This window comes from Bos indicus, chromosome 1, assembly GCF_029378745.1.
Source record: "Bos indicus isolate NIAB-ARS_2022 breed Sahiwal x Tharparkar chromosome 1, NIAB-ARS_B.indTharparkar_mat_pri_1.0, whole genome shotgun sequence".
Lineage (NCBI taxonomy): Eukaryota > Metazoa > Chordata > Mammalia > Artiodactyla > Bovidae > Bos > Bos indicus.
This window is the reverse complement of record NC_091760.1, coordinates 15,274,883-15,281,102: the sequence shown is the minus strand read 5'-3', so window position 1 is coordinate 15,281,102 and position 6,220 is coordinate 15,274,883. Positions and strand designations below refer to the sequence as shown.

The 6,220-nt window shown below is 39.3% G+C and overlaps 1 pseudogene; it reads left to right on the top strand.

Moving 5' to 3' along the window:
* The first annotated feature begins 2,530 nt into the window (after nt 1-2,530).
* On the top strand, nt 2,531-3,420 carry LOC139178188 (craniofacial development protein 2-like; annotated as a pseudogene).
* Nucleotides 3,421-6,220: the final 2,800 nt, after the last annotated feature.

Here is a 6,220-nt window from a genome sequence, read left to right as displayed (position 1 = left end):
ACTAAATTTATGTCTTTTGACAAAATTGTATACCTTTACATGATAAAAACACCCAACAAGCTAGTAATACACAAGGAAACTACCTCATCATAATGTGACTCCCCAGGTGGCACAGTGATAAAGAATCTGACTGTCAATGCAAGAGATGCAATAGACAAAGTTTCCATCCCTGGGTTTTATCCAGATATCTTGGAGAAGGAAATAGCAATTCACTCCAGTATTCTTGCCTGGAGAATTCCATGGACAGGGGAGCCTATCCTAGCCCTGTAGTGGGCTATAGCCCATGGGGTCACAAAGAATCAGACACAGCTGCGAGACAGACTCACAAACACATACAACTCAGCTTAACAGAAGTCATAGAGAAAACACACACACACACACACACACACACACACACACACAGAAAACAGCATATTCAGTTGTGTGTTTTTCCCTCAAGATGAGAAAAAGGGCAAAAATGCCTTCCTATAGCACTTCAACACAGATCTGGAAGGAAAATTCTGTCATAAAGAAACAGCCTAGATGAAACGGGGGGACACTTTGCTAAGTGAAATAACACAGTCACAAAATAGCAAATTCTATATGATTCCACCAATATGAGCTACTTAGAATAGTTAAAATCATATTAATAACAGAAAGTGGAATGGTGGTCATCAGGGGCTTGGAGGGGCCTGCAGAAATGGAGGAGTATTTGCTTGATAGAGTTTCAGTTCTGGAAGATGAAAATAGTTCTGGAAATGGATGATACTGATGGTTACACAACAACATGAATGTACTTTATATAAATAAATTGCATATTTAAAAATGATTACAAAGATACATTTTACATTGAGTGTATTTTACCATGACAAGAAAACTTAAAAAAATAAATAAAAGAAAGATTTATCTACCAATATTTTCCATTATCATGTTATTACAAAATCAACCTAATTTATTTTGTTAAGCAATATATTTTCAACACATGGTAAATAATATAGATGGGCAATGATTTAAAAATTAACAAAAGAGCTACAAAAGATTCTTGGAGAATAGTACCATGAAGAAGTCAAAGAGAGACCTGTCTTTTTCTTTTTACTAGGATTTGGATTCTTAAAGAATTAAAAAAATAAAATGCTATAGTTAACACAATGCTTCCTTTAAAACTTGTAAAATACTTTCAGGCATTCATTTGAAATAATGCCACAAGATAAAGAAAAAAAAAAAAAAGAGAGAGAGAGAGAGAGAGAGAGAGAGAGGGGGAAAGTATCTCAGTACTCACTGGAGAGATTTTAATTTTCTTTTGGCTTTAAAATTACTATAAATCTAAGTGAAAAGAACAGTTTTTGAAAATGTCATCTGAGCATGTTTTATAGACCATGATATATATAATTTTATGAAGCATGAAAACGTTTATTTGTAAGCAAATACATGCAAGAATTATATGTGACATTTAACTACCTCCATGCGTGATAATAGAGAACAATTAGTTCATCATAACATTCAATAATCACAGTAAAAGAATAAAGGTCATATCCTTTTTAAAAAATTACAAACATTGCTAAGTTAACAAAATGTAAACAAAGAGTTTCCCTCCAGTTTTCCCAGTGAAAATATGCTGTCTGGATTTCTACAACTAAGCCTAAAATCTAAATGTGGCTTCAAGTTTTGCATTGTGAGATTTTGCTATATTATTCCTGCAATCGTGCAATCATCATGGTTGTGATTTGTTTTTTTAAAGCCTTATTTATGAATCTTACTTTTGTGTTTTATTAGCTATGTATAGTTGTTAAATATTTTCCTTAAACAGTGAGCTTTGTGATCAAGAGAAGTTGAATTACAATATAAATATAAAGCATGGTAGAGATGTGGGTTAACTCAATATTTTAGACTTACTTAGTATTCGTCCTTAAAAAGGCCAGCATTAACAGGGATAGCATGATACAGATATGAGTAGGAGAAGATAAATGATATGAACTACTATCCTGCATCTGAGGTTGGGGGCAGCGGCCAGGAGGAGCTACCCCACGCCCCTATGCCTGAGGCCAGGGGTGGCGGCCGGCCAGGAGGACCAACCCCACGTCCAAGTAGCAGTGGCCGCGCAGGTGCAGAAGGGCTAAGAGGAACTATCCCATGTTGAAGGTCAGGAAGTGCGGCGGTGAGGAGACACCCCTCATCCAGGGAAAGAAGCAGCAGATGCACCTTGCTGGAGTGACCATGAAGAGATACCCCACACCCAAGGTATGAGAAACCCAAGTAAGACGGTAGGTGTTGCAAGAGGGCATCAGAGGGCAGATACACTGAAACCATACTTACAGGAAACTAGTCAATCTAATCACACTAGGACCACAGCCTTGTCTAACTCAATGAAACTAAGCCATGCCCGTGGGGCAACCCAAGATGGGCGGGTCATGGTGGAGACATCTGACAGAATGTGGTCCACTGGAGAAGGGAATGGCAAACCACTTCAGTATTCTTGCCTTGAGAACCCCATGAAAAGTATGAAAAGGCAAAATGATAGGATACTGAAAGAGGAAATCCCCAGGTCAGTAGGGGCCCAATATGCTACTGGAGATCAGTGGAGAAATAACTCCAGAAAGAATGAAGGGATGGAGCCAAAGCAAAAACAATACCCAGCTGTGGATGTGACTGGTGATAGAAGCAAGGTCCGATGTTGTAAAGAGCAATATTGCATAGGAACCTGGAATGTTAGGTCCATGAATCAAGGCAAATTGGAAGTGGTCAAACAGGAGATGGCAAGAGTGAAAGTCGACATTCTAGGAATAAGTGAACTAAAATGGACTGGAATGGGTGAATTTAACTCAGATGACCATTATATCTACTACTGCGGGCAGGAATTCCTCAGAAGAAATGGAGTAGCCATCATAGTCAACAAAAGAGTCCATAATGCAGCACTTGGATGCAAACTCAAAAATGACAGAATGATCTCTGTTCGTTTCCAAGGCAAACCATTCAATATCACAGTAATCCAAGTGTATACCCCAACCAGTAACGCTGAAGAAGCTGAAGTTGAATGGTTCTATGAAGACCTACAAGACCTTTTAGAACTAACACCCAAAAAAGATGTCCTTTTCATTATAGGGGACTGGAATGCAAAAATAGGAAGTCAAGAAAGACCTGGAGTAACAGGGAAATTTGGCCTTGGAATACAGAATGAAGCAGGGCAAAGACTAATAGAGTTTTACCAAGAAAATGCACTGGTGTTAGCAAACACCCTCCTCCAACAACACAAGAGAATACTCTATACATGGACATCACCAGATGGTCAGCACCGAAATCAGATTGATTGTTATTTGCAGCCAAAGATGGAGAAGCTCTATACAGTCAACAAAAATAAGACCGGTAGCTGACTGTGGTTCAGATCATGAACTCCTTATTACCAAATTCAGACTTAAATTGAAGAAAGTAGGGAAAACCACTAGACCATTCAGGTATGACCTAAATCAAATCCCTTATGATTATGCAGTGGAAGTGAGAAATAGGTTTAAGGGCCTAGATCTGATAGATAGAGTGCCTGATGAACTATGGACTGAGGTTAGTGACATTGTACAGGAGACAGGGATCAAGACCATCCCTATGGAAATGAAATGCAAAAAAGCAAAATGGCTGTCTGGGGAGGGCTTACAAATAGCTGTGAAAAGAAGAGAAGTGAAAAGCAAAGGAGAAAAGGAAATATGTAAGCATCTGAATGCAGAGTTCCAAAGAATAACAAGAAGAGATAAGAAAGCCTTCCTCAGTAATCAATGAAAAGAAATAGAGGGAAACAACAGAATGGGAAAGACTAGAGATCTCTTCAAGAAAATCAGAGATACCAAGGGAACATTTCATGCAAAGATGGGCTCAATAAAGGACAGAAATGGTATAATCTAGCAGAAGAAGAAGATATCAAGAAGAGATGGCAAGAATACACAGATAACTGTACAAAAAAGATCTTCATGACCAAGATAATCATGATAATGTGACCACTGACCTAGAGCCAGACATCCTGGATTGTGAAGTCAAGTGGGCCTTAGAGCATCACTATGCTCAAAGTTAGTGGAGGTGATGGAATTCCAGTTGAGCTATTTCAAATCCTGAAAGATGATGCTGTGAAAGTGCTGCATTCAATATGCCAGCAAATATGGACAACCCAGCAGTGGCTACAGGACCGGAAAAGGTCAGTTTTCATTCCAATCGCAAAGAAAGGCAATGCCAAAGAATGCTCAAACTACCGCACAATTGCCCTCATCTCACACGCTGGTAAAGTAATGCTCAAAATTCTCCAAGCCAGGCTTCAGCAATATGTGAACCGTGAACTTCCTGATGTTCAAGCTGGTTTTAGGAAAGGCAGAGGAACCAGAGATCAAACTGCCAACATCCGCTGGATCATCAAAAAAGCAAGAGAGTTCCAGAAAAACAACTATTTTTGCTTTATTGACTATGCCAAAGCGTTTGACTTTGTGGAACACAATAAACTGTGGAAAGTTCTGAAAGAGATGGAAATATCAGACCACCTGACCTGCCTCTTGAGAAATTTGTATGCAAGTCAGGAAGCAACAGTTAGAACTGTACATGGAACAACAGACTGTTTCCAAATAGGAAAAGGAGTACCTCAAGGCTGTATATTGTCACCCTGCTTATTTAACTTATATGCAGAGTACATCATGAGAAACACTGGGCTGGAAGAAGCACAAGCTGGAATCAAGATTGATGGGAGAAATATCAATAACCTCAGGTATGCAGATGACACCACCCTTATGGCAGAAAGTGAAGAGGAATTAAAAAGCCTCTTGATGAAAGTGAAACTGGAGAGTGAAAAAGTTGGCTTAAAGCTCAACATTCAGAAAAGGAAGATCATGGCATCCAGTCCCATCACTTCATGTGAAATAGATGGGGAAACAGTGGAAACAGTGTCAGACTTTATTTGGGGGGGATCCAAAATCAGTGCAGATGGTGACTGCAGCCATGACATTAAGAAATGCTTACTCCTTGGAAGAAAAGTTATGACCAACCTAGATAGCATATTCAAAAGCAGAGACATTACTTTGCCAACAAAGGTCCGTCTAGTCAAAGCTATGGTTTTTCCAGTGTTCATGTATGGATGTGAGAGTTGGACTGTGAAGAAGGCTGAGCGCTGAAGAATTGATGCTTTTGAACTATTGTGTTGGAGAAGACTCTTGAGAGTCCCTGGACTGCAAGGAGATCCAACCAGTCCATTCTGAAGGAGATCAGCCCTGGGATTTCTTTGGAAGGAATGATGCTAAAGCTGAAACTCCAGTACTTTGGCTACCTCATGCAAAGACTTGACTCATTGGAAAAGACTCTGATGCTGGGAGGGATTGGGGGCAGACGGGGAAGGGGACGACAGAGGATGAGATGGCTGGATGGCATCACTGACTCGATGGACGTGAGTCTGAGTGAACTCCAGGAGTTGGTGATGGACATGGAGGCCTGGCAGGCTGCGATTCATGGGGTTGCAAAGAGTCGGACATGACTGAGCTACTGAACTGAACTGAACTAAAGTTGTAGCCTATTCCAATGTCCTATATTAAGTAGTATACTTTTTCGCTATCAAATTTGATGGCTATTTCTCAATAGCATTTGAAAAACTTGATCATTCTGTTCTCTTTCACTTTCTTCATTTAGCTTTCAAAGATCATAGTCAATTTCTTATCCGTAACCTTCAATGCTTACTCCTTTCTTACTTCTGTCTCTTCTCTGGTATCCTTCTCATCTCTGTGAACTCTAATACTAAAGTCTCTCATTAGTAGTTCCACATCCAGTGACTTCCTAGTTAGCATCATGTTGTCTTATAACCTTATCAACCACATATATGCTGATTTTTAAAAGACAATTCTTTGTGAATATTTTCAGCATTTTTCAGGCTTAATTTTCTGTGTAAAAAGTACTGGCAAGCTTGGTTTAAAGACAACTGGATAATAAACATGGCATGTGTTGTAGGCAAAATTATGGTTTCCAGATATACTCAGTTTCTAATCCCCATAATCTGTTAATATGTAATCCTACATGGCAAATGGGAATGTAACTGAGGTTACTAATTAGATGATCTCTAAATACAGAGATTATCCCATATTATTTAGCTGGGTTTAATTTAATCCTGAATGTGAAAGTGAAAATCCCTCAGTTGTGTCTAATTATTTGCGACTTCATGGCCTATAGGCCATGGAATTCTCTAGGCCAGAATACTGGAGTTGGTAAGCTTTCCCTTCTCTTGGGGATCTTC